A 15354-nucleotide genomic window follows, 5' to 3' on the forward strand; every position below is an offset into this window, starting at 1 on the left:
TTGGGAGTCATCTAGGAAGGTACTGAGAGCTGCTTCTAGTTGTGATGCCTTAATAGCAGGAACCTATACTTGAACATGGAGGACTGTGGCAGGGGTACTGGGGTTGGAGGAGCCCCCCCGTAGGGTCTGTGAGGCTCTGTTACAGGCCATAACTGATTATTTTGGGATATTGGACACAGACCTGGTGACGGAGCTGGTTTTTCCTTCTTGGGGAGAGAGTTCTCCCATTATTACCATCAAGTCGTGGCAGGTGGGTGCCCCAAGGAGGTAACATAGCCCTTTTAGGGGTGTGCAGTGCAGGTCAAGCCATATACAAAGGGACTCATCCACAGTGACAAAGCTGTTGAACATAACCAGTGAGGAATTACCCCTAGTGAGGAGGTAGCATCTGGCGCTAATTACAAATGGCACACATGGCAGAGCCTCAATAGAATGAGAGTGGGTCTCAGCAGATGCAACTTTTTCATGAAATCATGGGGCCTCTGCGCAACCGACCAAAGTGTTTGTCAGAAGAAGCAAACTATGGATCATCTCCTGAGATGCCCTGTAGCACCACAATGCACCCCACAAGATCTGGCAATACCAATACCAGAAGCAGGGGCCTGTGCAGAATATTGGGAGCAGACCATATAGAAAGGCTGGACTGGAGATACAATGAAGAAGAATAATTGAGTTATGATTCAGGCCATTCTGAATAATTCAGGTTTTAAACCTGCTTCTCTGGCATCTGAAGTCATTATTATGAACTTGGAGAAGAGGAAGGAATGGCTGAACTATACGCTGAATCACTGCAGAGTGACAGTGGAGTGTGCATTTGGAAGACTGAAGATGCCTGGTGATGAAAATGGATGCTTCCCATCATAGTGCATTGTATAATGAGTGCTTGCTGTGATTTATACACTTCTTGTGGGAGTCTTGCTAAGGACAACCTTCCTTAGGAGTGGGAAGAGGATGTGAAAAGACTTTTCTGAATGTTATTGACAGCCAGAGAATATTCCTCTGAAATATTCTTCAAGCAGTTAGTCAAACAGAGTTAGGAATCCATTCTGCTCTTACTCTGAGGCCAAGGGATAGTTGGAAATCATGAATGTATTTTAAACCAAGACTTGACAGAAACTGTGTATTGATTTTAAATAGGAATTAATATTATTGGGGGTATATTTTACAACTGATGGGAGGAACAGTCCTTTGATGAAATTTTTCAGCCAAGTTGCTCAAAAATATATTGAGCTAGCAAATAATTCCCCATGAATCAAAAACGTGAACTAAAAGGCAGTCCCTGTGATCACCCTGGTTAGACTAAGAAGGCTGCTGTATATGTGGTCTATGGCATTGCAGGTGCTGAGGGAGATTGGAATAACCACAAGTATTTATATTAGCAATGCGAAAATCATGGTTTTCTGCAAATTTTGGGATGCCTTTTCCATCTTCTCTTTCCATTCTAGGGTTTACGTGAAGATGATAAGAATTTTTTCAAATTACTACTTTTGTACAGGGCCCTTGTATCAATACTAGCGCTGGTGTGTGTGTGTGTGTGTGTGTGTGTGTGTGTGTGACCGTGGTGTGGTTTGGTTGGTGCTGAAGATGAGTGAAGGCTAGGTTGGCAATTGCTTGTATGTGCATCTTTGTAGCCTGTCCTTACAGTGGAGGATGTTACTGTAAGGCAAGGCTCAAGGGTGTGCAGAAAGGGCTTGTTCTAAAAGGCAAGTAAATAGCTGGGAAGATTAATAGTATCACTGTTTGGCTGGTTGGTGTCCCCTGGCTGGAACAGGAATGAAAGGGGAAGATAAGGCTCCATTATCTGACTAAATATCTGTTCTAATAGAGCACCGTCTTTGCCATAAATCCTCCTTTATAATACCTGGTGATTAGTGCCGCATTGTAAAATCGGCTTTTCCAGCAATTGAACCAAAAATGGTTAATGACTGTAAGGAAATGATTAAACAATTCAAATGATCCAGCAATTATAAGGCAATGCTTCTGTAGTCTGTTTTTAAGAGTTTGCTTCATTTGATCAGACCTAAAACCTCTGCATTGCTATGCCTATAACTCAATGTATGCTGGATGCTGTCTCTTGATTATTTTTTAATCCCTGCCATGCTCACCTATTTATTTTAGATAGGCAAGGGCAAGGGGGCAGCAACAGAGCAGGAGGAAGAGTGAGCATCAAATAACATTGGATGGGAAATATCATATATGCAGCAAGCGACTGTAGGTTTTCATAGTTCAGAGAAATAATAAGTTTATACCCAAGTCTCTGGTGATGCAGACACAATTTTTTTTTTTGCATTAAACATAGAAGCAAGTAGAGGGAAGCTCCCACCTGTTATAGGGTTTTGCAGCCAGTGCCCAAAGGGGATTAATTACTGTGACCAAATATCCAAATTTGAGTTAAAAATTGTTGTATGGCTCTGAATACAAACAGAGCTAAAACAGCCTAATATCACATCCCTGCGTGCACAGTTCCTCCAGCAGTGCACAAACTTGTTGTATGCATGTTACCAATAGTGTGTTGTAACCAACACAACATTTCAGAAGCTCTAACAGTCCATTTACATAGACTTTGCAAAGCTACTTGTCATAGTGACATTTGCTTGACTTCCTGTACATTTTGTAATAGGAAAATCTCTGTTAGAATTGTATTTGTACTGAGAGAGCTTTCAATGGATTCTCAGCTTTGTCTCTGCTGTTTACCAAGGAGCCACCAGATCTAGAAGTCTGCAAAGCACAGAGGCACCTTGTGGCTGCATAATATACAGCAAATAAACTGATCACTGCACTTTGGAGGGAGAGGTGGAGTGGTGCTTTCCTGTCTGAGAGCATCTCAATAGTGGTGGTATGAAATATTTACTAGCAAATAAATGCTGAATTATTTTTGCAAAACTCCGTTGGAGTGACTATGCTTATCCTCAGTGCATCTCACTTCTCTTTTACTAGCCAAACATTGTTCAGGAAAGTGTTTTAGGTCTAGGACATATCCGTATGTTTGTGACATGGATTGCATATTTCTCTAGTGTTACTAAAGTACATCATGCAACACTGTTTGCAAGCACAGTGAAGAACTTGGTAAATATGTGTAGATACAAAATCTTGAATTTAATGAACTTTACCACATTTGATGGGTGATGTGTTATAAATTTGCTTTACTCTTGTTAGGCCCTAGTAAATTGGATTGGTCGCTAAAATAAAAGTGAAGTGCACAGCGCTCCACTAAAAGACTGTGAATGTGAAATTGGCACTTTTAGTAAAATTAGTCCAATAAAATAAAAATAGAAACAGTCTACGTATTTTTGTGTTAATGACACATAATAGTATAATACGTAGTCCATGAGAAAAGCCAGCTGTAATGAATATTCATCAACAACTTGGATCTTTATCAGGATATTAGGCATAGCACTGAATTTGATAGGTTTACCTAAGTTAGGAGGTCTCTAGTTATATCTAGAAATTAAATTTTTTTGCACTTTGAGAAATGGTGTAAAACATCAAACGTGTGCAAGGGATTGATTATGCTCCACTTCCACTGAAATCAATGAAAGATTAAAGTGTTCAGCTCTTTAATGGGATCAGGCCCCAGTAACTGGCATCACTTCAAATAGCTAGGATTATTTTTAGTCTGGAGAAGAGAAGACTTGGGTGGGGTTTAAGTCTTCAAATGCCTAACAGGTGCTTATAAAGAATATGAAGAAAGACTTTTTTTCTTCAGCCATAAGGGATGGGACCAGAAGCAATGGCCTCAACCTGTAGTAAAGAGAATTTCTTCCTAATCTCCAGGCTAACTTTCTTACTACAAGGGTGGCTGAGCATTGGAACGGGCTGTCCTGAGCAGTTGTGGAATCTCCCTCTCTAGAAATTTTCAGTAGCTTAGACAGATACTTGGCTTGGACAGTTTAGTCAGGGATGATCCTGCCTTGGATGAAGAACTGGCTTAGATGACTTCCTGGGGTCCCTTCCAACCCTATGAACCTCAGTGAACATCCCAGGGACACATCTCAATAACTGGGAATACCTTGACTTTCTCCATTTACCAAGATGTGCCCCAGAAATACCAGCAGTGTGTCTTGGTAAATGCGAAAAGCCAGGCAGGGTCTCCCAGGCTTGAGGGACTCAGTCTTGCATAGGAATTCCCAGTGTGCACAGGATTGGGCCCCTCATTCCCTAAGAGAACAGCATCAACCAAAAGGACAACTGGCGATGTGTGTTTTGCCCAGTGTAGTGGAGCAGCTGTGCTGGGACACATCGTAGAAGAGCTGTTGCACTTTGTTTGGCAATATCTATTTTTGTCGTTAAAGATGTCACTCCTTTTCCATTTCACTGTTTCTTTTGTCCCATTTGCTATTTCCTTTGAGGCCATGTAAATCTGTGCACCCATGTGGACTTTCACTGGAAAATGAAAGCTACAAGATGCTAAACTGGTCACAAGAAATTTGAATGACTCTAAAGGGATTGGGAGGCTGCTTTATGTCTGGACAGTTCATGGGAAAAAAAGGTGAGGTTCATAACTAATCTTTGATCCTAATAGCCTTTGTCAAATCATTTTTCCTCTGTAGCAGGCTTTCAGGATTAATTTGAAATGATTTGTATTTGCATGGCTGTGTAATGTCATAATGAAACTATGGGCATCCTGTAAACAATGTTACTGGAAACATTCTCTCTTAAATTCAAAGTAACTTACATTTCCCTTCAGTGGTGGCATCTACACTATGTGCACTTTATTGTGGAGCTAATTAGTCAACTCCGCATTAAAGTGTCACCATCTATATGTGTTGTGCTATTAGGCCACAATAATTAACTTTGCTGTAGGATAGTACTGCCTGATACAAGTATTATCCAACAGCAGAGTTACTCAGCGTGCCACAACGTATGTGTAGACTGACCGCGGCTGGCTGGGGCACGAGGGTGCTACAGTGCAGGACTGCCTATTGGCTAGCCTCACACTGTAGCACTCCTGTGCTCCAGCAAGCCTCTCTAGAGCATGTTGAGCTGGGGCAGAGCAGCTCCAGCCTGGCAGGCTGACTCCCTGTCCCCCTGCCAGTTGGGGCTGTGCCACCCTGGCTCAACACGTTGTAATCCTGGACACGCATGTAAATGCTGCACCCAGGAGTAATAAACTCCAGCATGAACTGTGCTGGAGTTTATTCAGCTGGGCTAGTTGCACATGTAGATGCACCCGATGAGTATGTCTATATGTGCTTTAATGCACTATGGCTACTGTGCATTACATTTAGTACCTCTAATATGAGGTACTAACTAAATGCGCAGTAGACATGCTACTGCACAGTATCAAAGGCACATGGTCTTTTTGTGACGTTTAATATGCAGTAGACTAATTCTACTTCACGTTAGTGTATTAGCATGGCTTTTGATATGACGCACTAGTGCGTAGTAGATTTAAGCCACATTGTCTCCAAAATAAAAGTTGTCGCACTGCACCTGCGCATGAGAATGTGAAGGAGAAACTGTAAGGTAGCTTCCTCCCCCCCTCACCTCCCTCCTCCCCCACAAAGCCTAAATAAAAGAATCTCTGACAAGTTTTATTTTCATTGTCAGACCCAGAGCTGAAGAGATGAAGGTGAGGGCTTTGGTTATATTGAACCATTTGATCCCTTGGATATTCATTCACTTAAAGCTCCAGAAATGGTTTTACGGGCTTCAGAGAATTGTGTTTACCCACTTGAGAATATATGGATGATCAGTTTTGAATCTTATATGACTAAATGAAATTCTTCAAAAATAAACCACAGATAGCTATCTATTTGCTCGCCCAATTTTTCAAATATTTCTGTCATGAATAAAAGGATGGACTGAAGAATTTGTGAATCAGCAAGTCAAAATACTTTATCATTTTTAAGTAACATTATACAACCAACTGTAATCTAAAAAGAAAAATATGTAAAAAATAAACAGTGAAAAATAATATTAAAAATCCTTTTGGTTATCAAAATCTACAAGCAAACATAAGGTTAGTAATTCGATATATTTTTTTATCCAGTCAGTATCTCTTTATCATATTGCCTGGAAGCTAATTTTAAAAAATAGGTCAGTTTACCGCAGAAAATAAATTTCAATGTAAGATAAACTGAAATAAGTTACTTCTTCATCAAACTTCTGAAGTGTCTCTGTCTCTGTCATAACACTTATCAGCAGTAGAAGCTTTTTATATTGAAATTTTTCATTTTTTACTGGTGGGTCTTTTGGAGACACGTGCTTCCCTAGTTCTTTTCTAGATTCAATTTGAAGAGGCAATCTGGATAATACCTAGACCGGGGTAGGCAACGTTTTTTGGCCGGAGTGCCGAAAAACACCACAGTGCCTACCTCGGAAGGTGTTGGAGTGCCGGCATGGCAGAAAAACAAAATGAGGGCAAGGGGTACATGGCAGGATGCCTTGCTTGTGCCCCTTGCCCCCCTGAGGTGCACACGCAGTCACCCCAGCACAGAGCTGATGCCGGAGCTGTGCAGCCTGGCGGAGCTGTTTGCATTCTACCCGCTTCTTGCTGCAGCTGCCCAGACCCCGGGCTGGCTACAAACAGCTGTGCCGGGCTCATCACCTCCATGCCAGGAGCAGAGGAGAGTCCAGGGCTGCGCTGCCTCAGGCCTCTTCCCCACAACCTGCTCCGAGGAGTGCCTTCATGCACCAGTGTGGAGCTGATGCTGGAGCCCAGCACAGCTGTTTGGAGCCTTCCAGCTGCAGCCAGCCCCAGCTCTGGGTAGTGGCTGCCAGCTGGGATCCCAGGTTGCTCCCAGCCGTCAGCTGGGATGCTGCAAGCCCTGCTGGGGGCAGCCTGGGCTCTGTTGCTGGCAGGAACTACCCAGAGCTGGGGCTGGTCACGGCATGCCAAGCAAAATGGACTCACATGCCACGCTTGGCATGCGTGCCAGGGGTTGCTGACCCCTGACCTAGAGCTTGCTGGACAATAGAAATTCCTTCTCATGAAAAAAGTCAGGTTTTGGAAGAATTATTCATCCCAATTTGAAACAAAATATGAAGGAACCTTTTCCTTAAGAAGGATTGTAATATTTTGGAGACAACTGGTATGGAATTTCTTGGTTTGCCAGCTTTTTGCAGACAGAAAGTTAAATTGATTGATTGTCTGGGCAGGTGGATGGTCCCAGAGCCCCACTTCTCTGCTTTCCTGTCTACTGCCCCTTGACTAGGAAGTAGCCAGCTGGGGAGCAGCCATTTTGATTTGTGTGGCGGAGCACCTTTGGGGTGCTCGCCACGTGGCAGGGACTGCACTAGGCTTGGACAAAGCCAGCAGGGAAGGCAGCCAAGCGGAGCCCCCGAATGTCATTCTAAGGGGGGAGGTGTGTGGCAGAGCACCTTTGGGGTTGCTCACCACTTGAAGGTTCTCACAGGCTCTGAGGGGAGCCTGCTTTGGAGCAGCAACAGGGGAAACCTCCCCAGGAACTGTTTTAAAGGGGGAGGTGTGTGACAGGGCACTGTTGGTGCCTGCCACTTTAAGAGAAGAGCCAAGCAGCCAGCAGGTGCTTGATTGCAGCAGCCATTTTAGATCTCTGGCTGCCTTTATAAACAGAGCAGTTTGCTGCTGGCAGAGCAGGCAGTATCATCGCCTGGCCTGCTTGGAACATCCTGGAGATAAGGGCAGGAGCTGTAGGGGATGGCTTGGAGGCTCCTGGGCATGACCTAAAACTGCACCCTGCCGGGAGTGGGTGGCCTGGTGGGGCTCTCAGAGAGACATCTCAATTATTTTCCAGAGTCTTGACCTTCATTTTAAATCATTTGGGAAGCACTGCTATGGGACTTGTTCCATGGAGAATGTTAGGAGCCGTGGGCAGGCAACAATATAAAGTTCCTTACTTATCACCATACTGTGAAGGATTTACAGGTAGAATTGCTGTTATTTACCTTTTTTGCAAATATTACCTGATCCTTACCTACAGCCTCTGGTTGTTCTTCCTTTCTGTGAGAATAACCTCAAGGGGGATAATGTAGCCTTTTAAGACCGTTTAGTTTCATAGCTATGAGTGAGATGGAGCCTCTTCCATTATTTGCATGAATGGAACTGTTTACTAAATTCCACTCATTGCAGGCCCTAGGTTTTCACAGGTGTCACTGGAGGAATAAATAACAGGAGGCTTCTGGGGGTTATGGAAGTGTCACTGAAGGCTTAATTTAACCTGTGGAAATAGGGTTGCCAACCCTCCTGGATTGGCCGGAAGTCTACCAGAATGTGCATCCTATTAAAATCTCAAATCCAGGAGATTTTAATAGGATATTTTAAGGAAAAAAACCCTCCCAAAATAGCTTCAGTCAGAGTTGGCAACCCTATGTGGAAACTTTATTACTAATGACACAAGGGAACAACCAGTATTGACATGGAGTTCACATAGTTTCCAGGGCTGACAGTTATTAAAAATTGTGATCTTTGCACCTTGAATCGGGAAATGATCAAGATAATAAGCCTGGAACTCAAAGATGCAAATTTAAATTATGTTAAATTAAGTTAACTATAAAGTGGATGCATACTTGTCTTCATAGCTACTTGAGACTAATTTTATCATCAGCATTCAATGTTTAGGTCTATGCTATTCATTAAGTGCACATAATTCAGTTTATGTTAGGAAAGAAGTAGGGTACTCGCAGAAAAAAATTCTCACTATCAGAATGCACATACAAATATGGGTGCACAGAGAATTGAAGTATTTCTGGAATTTCCTAGCTTTTGAGTGGTTGACATTGCAATCTGATCATTCTCAAATATGTATTTACATATGCAAGCAAAAATTATGTTTCTATTTATCTGTGGTTAATGAATGAACTTTAAAAAAATGTTCCATGTGCAGTGCAACCTGGTACATAAAACTGAAAGAAAAACCTTTCCTCACTTAAAACTCATGTCTATGGTCAGAGTTAAGGTTACAATAATATATTTGGTAACTGTATTTTGAAACTATTTGAAATCTGTTGTGGAGGAACATGCATTTGTTTTTTACTTTATGGTCAAATGCCTTCAATTTTCAATTCCTTGTTTTATAACATTTCATAGTGGGCTCAGATTCATGAGTAATGTTAACGTTATTACAGTGCAGGTTTTGTGCTAATGAATTCTATTTAAAGGAAACAACTCTACCTCTGTGATAAAAGAACACTTTCTATCTGACAATAGCACTTACATCTGGAAATGTGCAATAATAAAGCTGAGACATAGAAATATCTCTTGGAAACCATTTGGAAATTGGTAGTTGCACACATGTTGCTTAGTTTGTGTGTCATTTAAAACATTCCTATGAGTGATGCAGTTAATGACTATATTGTCCTAAAATGTACTGTGTTAGGCTAGATTAGCCACATGGTCTTTCTCTGGAACTATCTTGGGGGGGGGGGGGCAGGGAAGCCCCAAAAACAAACAAACAAAAAAATTCACAGTTGCAAATGTTAATCATACAACAAATATGATAAGACACAGAAAACTTGAAAAGCTGATTTGAGCCCATCCCTAATGGTGCATGACTTTTTTTTCCTTCAGTTTTGGCTCTGTTATTTGCTGGTAATGTGTAATGCCCAAACAGGGGGGAAAATTTAGTGAGAGTACCTATGTGGAGGTTTTTCCTGAACAAATAAGTGACAAAAGGACATTGTCCTTTAACTGTTACAAAGGGCTGAAGTGAAGTAAGGGCTGGTTGTTTCTTTACATGTTGCATTTTTATGCATATAAAAAATATCAAGTGACCAAGACCATAATAGACAGGATTTGTTTGGTTTTGTTTCCATTTTAAAAAGTAATCAGATAAGAAAACACCAAAAAGTATGAGGTTTTTTTCCCTGCTCAAATATATAGGCAGAAAGAAGAGCCAGGGCATCAGCTTTCATAGGTGACAGCCTATAGATGAAGAAGGCTGTCACCTTTGTGAGCTGATGTGTCTCTGATCCAGTCTTAAGCTGCCACCCTGCACTGCCTTCTACCTGACTTCACAAAAACACACCTAACTACCTCTCTCTGCTCAAATGTACATACCTCCTTTCCTGGTTTACACTCTATTCAACTTCTACTCTTACCAGTCTGCACTAGATTACGATTCAAAGCTTTTTCATTAAACCATTACTTTCTGCAATCTGTTGCTAAAACTGTCCAAGTTATCCTGATATATGTATTTTCTTTGCAAATTACTTCCCTCTACAAACCCCATTTTCTATATTATCTGAAATTGAGGCCCCTGTGTATGGGATAATGGAAGAAGCTTTATGTTGACTGGAGGATCTGCAGAGAGCTCTGTTCATGTTCAGTCTACAAAGGTTAAAAGGAGATGGGGGAATATGCAAAAAATATATAAAGGGAGAGCACTTAATTCCTGGATCCTAAAAATAATCCAGAAAACTAGGTTTATTTAGACTTATGAAATACTTCTAAACAACAAAGGCACTGTTAGTTAAATATTCTCTGACTTGGTCTATCATTATAAGTATTTCCAGTTCTAAAGATTGTACCATCTGCAAGCCCAGAACAGAGTAGAAATAAGAAAAAGGGGAATTCATTCATTATCTTTTTTAGCAGAGGAAATCCCTATACTATTCTACTATGTCTCCACATCTTTCTGACAAGGCCGTATTTTTCCTATTGTTGGTAGTTGTGTTAAGAACATTTTGGTTTCACTCAGACGCCTGCTACACATTAAATATTGTACACAATTAACTTGTTCGTCACACAATAAATTTAGACTGGCCACAAGTGCAAAGTAAGTATCACACAAGGAGAATAGATTTAGATTGGACATACGGAAGAAATTCTTTACGGTAAGGGTTGCCAAAATATGAAATGGGCTTCCAAGGGAGGTGGTGCTTTCCCCTACCATGGAGGTGTTCAAGAGGAGATTAAACAGGCATCTGGCTGAGGTTACCTAACCCCAGCACTCTTTCCTGCCTGGAGCAGGGGGTTGGACCCGATGATTTACCGGGTCCCTTTCGACTCTAGAAATCTATTAAATTAATTGGTTAATCATGCAATAAATTTAGACCAGCCACATGTGCAAAATAATTATCACATGGTAAAAATGATTATTCTAATATTATAAAAGCCTAAGCCTGTTTGTCTGTTCGTAACACTTTATTCGTGCTCTGATTGGTTGACAGAAGGCAGCCTGCTGCCATGCTGGTGGGGACACAGGGGACTGAGTGAGGGTGGCAAGGCCAGCACAGCTGGCCTTGCCCCCACCCTGCCCTGCTCCCTGGATGCAGCAGTAACAGAGTTGATGGCAGGGGTGGGGGGTGAGGCCAGCAGGGCTGGTTTTGCCTCCCTGCCCTGCTCCCTGCAGGTAATGCAGGGGGTGGGGAGTGGGCCCCGGCCCAACATGGCGGGGAGGGGGAGCAGGCCCAGATCCCAAGCAGGAGGGAAGGGGACTGGGCCCAGATGGGGGGTGGGGTGGGGCTCCTGCCCAGCTCTCTGGAGGTGGCAGCAACAGAATGGATGGAAGGGTGGGGGTAAGGCCAGAAGGGCTGGTCTTGCCCCCTGCCCTGCTCCCTGTGGGTAACATGGGGGGGGGGGGTGCTGGAGCAGGCCCAGACCCCAAGCAGCAGGAGGGAAGGGGGACCGAGCCCAGATAGGGGGTGGGGTGGGTCTCCATTCCCCCTCCCCTCCCCCCCATCGTTCTTAACGGAAAATTAACTAGTCCAGGTATAAAAAGACTGAACAAACTATAAAGTTATTGCTCAAAAATGTATAGTAACCACAGGCAACTGGTAGAGGGGTATGGGGGGGCATGTGCCTCCCCTGAGATTGGCCCACCACTTAGCACCACTCAGGATGGGGCAGTATTTTTGCTGCACAGTCTGGTGGTGTTTTGGGGTGGGGGCACTAAGCCAGGACACAGAAGTAGAGGAGTGGATATGGGGCTTTTGGCCTGCCCACAAATTGTGCCCCTGCCAGACTCAGGAGGTCCCAGTCACCCCGATAGTAACTATATAGCTGATTTCTATATGGTTTTAATTTGAACATGTAGCAGGGCCCTCAGTATTTTCCTGCCACCTTCTGCTTGATCAGTCCAAGGAATGACCTTTCCAGGGGCATTTAGCTATTCAGCCTTCTGTTATCCTGCCCACTGAAGGTGTTGGAATTTCACCTTTACTCAAAGAAACTTGGGATTTCACTGCAGTTGCTATACTTGTTTGCTTGTTTTTCATAAGACTTCTGTGATATCCTTTTAGATTTCCTTCTCTGCCATTGGAGACAAGGTGATAGGTTTTGTAGATATGGGGGATAGGAGTAGATGTGATACATATTGACCTTCACAAGGCTTTTGACACTTCATTCTTCTTAGCAAACTAAGCAATTACAGTCTGGATGAAAGCACAATAAAAGAGGTGTACAATTGATCGGTCATTGTGCTTAAAAGTGTTCCTCAGTGGCTCAGTGCCTAGTTGGAAGAGGAATCAAGAGAATTCAAGTGTGTACTATCTTCATGAAGGAATTGGAGAATTAAACTAAGTGCACACTTAGTAAATTTTCAGATGGCAGCAAGCTTGGTGGGGTAGTAGAAAATGGAGGACAGGAGTAGACTTCAAAGTGACCACTTCAGAGAAGTGATCCAAACTCAATCAGGCTAAATTCAATAAAGACATGTGAAAAATACTGCACTTACAACCGAACAATTAGATACACAAATATAAATTGGGGAATGATTGACTAGGCTGCAGTACCAGGGGCTATAATGGACCATAAGAGGCCATCTTACAGTATATTATCATAATGCTTTATTAAAATCTACAAACACTTTTTGTACGTTGCCTGATACTCCAAGATTTTCTCAGGTGTTTGACCAGTTGAAACCGAGTGAAGAGCATGCTGTTACTGCAGAAAAACCGGTAGCATACTGACATGCACTAACAAGAATGTTGCATGCAAGTCATAGAAATTCTTCCACACCTCAAGAAAGGAGTGGACAAATGGGAAAGAGTTCAGCAAAGCTGTGAAAATGACTAGAGTTCTCACAAACATAACATACAAAGAAAAGCTGGATGAACTGGAGAAGAGTTCATTTGAAAAGTCTTCAAATACAAACAGAACCCAGCGATAAGAGTTTTCCCTTTGTCCACAGGGGATAGGACAAGTAGTAACAGACTGAAATTGCAACAAGTCAGATTTAGTTGAACATGGAGAAGGATTTCCTAGCTATGAAGGTAGTTAAGAACTGAAATGGATTACCTAGAAAGGTTGTAGAGTCACCATCCTGGGAAGTTTTAAAGTGCAGGTTGGACAAAATTGTGACGTGGACAAAGTGCAGGTTGATCAAGACAGGGATGATTCTGGCTTGAACAAGTGGTTGGATTAGATGATTTCCTGAAGTCCCTTCCAGCCCTGTTTTCCTGTGATTTTTAAGTCATTCTCCCTCAGCATTCTAACATTTGCCTTTATTTTCAAAGGTATTTAGTTGTTCATTTCTTTTTTTTTTTTTTAGTGCTCTAGTTTCACATCTATATAAATTAATGAGTCTTATAGGGCTCTGGTGTATCTGAAATCTGGTCTTTCTCTGCATGTTAGAGCTAAAATTCTCTGTAGAGAAAAATAATGGACATATGTAATGGGGGGTGGGCCTGCTCAGGGTTCATCTACTGGTGGCCCCGCCCACCTGTTATAGGCCAACTGTCCGCCTTCTCTTCTGCCACACCTTGTTGTTAATTAATTGTTGTTAATTAAGCAGGAGGCTGCCCATTGTATGCCCCAGTGCCAGGGGGTGTTATCTGTGGCTCTGTTCCTCCCCTACACTGTAGCCCAAGCCTCGCAGATGGTATTTGTAAATTCCTTTTTATGTTGGGGTCTTGGCTACTGTGGGCCTACCCCTTCTCTCTCTCTAGCTAGACCTGTCAGTCAAAAACCCATTAATCAGGGCTTGACTCTAAGGCTCTAGCTCTCAAAGACTCACTTGGGCTTCAGTGCCCTCTTTGGCGCTGAGGTCTGTTCACCCCCAAGTACTGCACCCCCTCTGGTGCTGGGGTCCACTCACCCCTGAATACTGTGCCCTCTCTGGCACTGGGGTCTGCTCACACCCGAATACTGCACCATCTCTGGCACTGGGGTCCCCACACTGAAGTGGGTCCCCAAATGAGGCCTCCTCCTCCCCAAATAGCCTCAGCCCGATCCTCCGGGTATTAACAACCAACGCAAACATAGGCTTCTATGGCCATAGAATGAAAAAAGGATAATAAAGAAATAAGATAAGTAAGCAGGCATGTTTCCTTAGATGGTCATGCATCTGGCTCACAAAGTAGCGTATTCTTCTAGCAGAGACTGCAGCTGCAACACCACAGTCATTGGGAATCCCCTTCTCTGCTGCCCCTCTGGCCTTCTCCACTTGCCATTTGTAAGATTCTGGTCTTCCTCTTCCTGTCACCTGGCCAGCTGGCAGGGCTTGAGCCTTAACCCCTACTTGACCGGCCGGCCATGACTGGAAGGTTCTGGATTTAAAGGGGCCACCCTGTCTCTTAGTAACAGGGCTAGGGTTCCCTGTTACAGCATAGTTCTCTGTACTTGTGTCTAAATTTCTGTCTCACTTTACTGTTATTAGTAATTAATACTTTTTTTTTCATAATATAGGTCTCCTGACTATAATATGTAAATTGTCCAAAACCTCCTTTATTTACAACTGTTTATTTGGTGATATCCTCATTGATTTTTAAATTCTGTTTTCTGGCTGCTTCCTTCAATTTTTCTCTCCATTCTTTGTGTAGTGTATCTTTTGTTTCTTCTACAATAACCAAATCATAAGTATATCCCAAAGGTTGGGTGAGGCTATTAAAATTCACCCATTCCAAGAATTTTCTCAATTGATACATTAAAGAATGTCAGGGATAGTCCCTGTTCTTCCAGACGTAATCCTGTACTGATGTTGAAATGGGACATCACTCACCACTTGTTTTCTATATTTTGAATTGCAAACATTTTGTTGGAATTCCTCATAAAGTTAGGAGGTCACAAAGGCCTGGGACAGATGCTACATTTGTAGTGCTACAAATGCCTCTGTAATGCTACAGAAGTTGAGTGGACAGATGTTTATGCCCTCTGTATCAAAATGTTGCTGGATGCAACAGCACCTTTTCTGTAATGTTCTATTCTGTATTGCCACATGTAACCTCTGTAGCATGATGAGGGGGGAGAAAGGAAGAGGAGGAGTCTTGGTCCCCCAGCATCCCACAGTGCTCCACTCTCTCTCCCTGTCCCCTGCAGCCTAATCTCTCTCTCTCTTTCTCTCTCTCTCTCTTTTTATTACCTGAAATTCCTGTCTATAGTTTGGAATCCTGTTTTGGATGTGTTGGTATCATTATATCAATTTGACCTGGGGAGCTACAAGTAGAAGAGTGATGCAGTTGCATCTAGATGGTAGTCCATGTTTTGGACATCTC

This window comes from Alligator mississippiensis, chromosome 1, assembly GCF_030867095.1.
Source record: "Alligator mississippiensis isolate rAllMis1 chromosome 1, rAllMis1, whole genome shotgun sequence".
In the NCBI taxonomy this organism is placed as follows: Eukaryota; Metazoa; Chordata; order Crocodylia; family Alligatoridae; genus Alligator; species Alligator mississippiensis.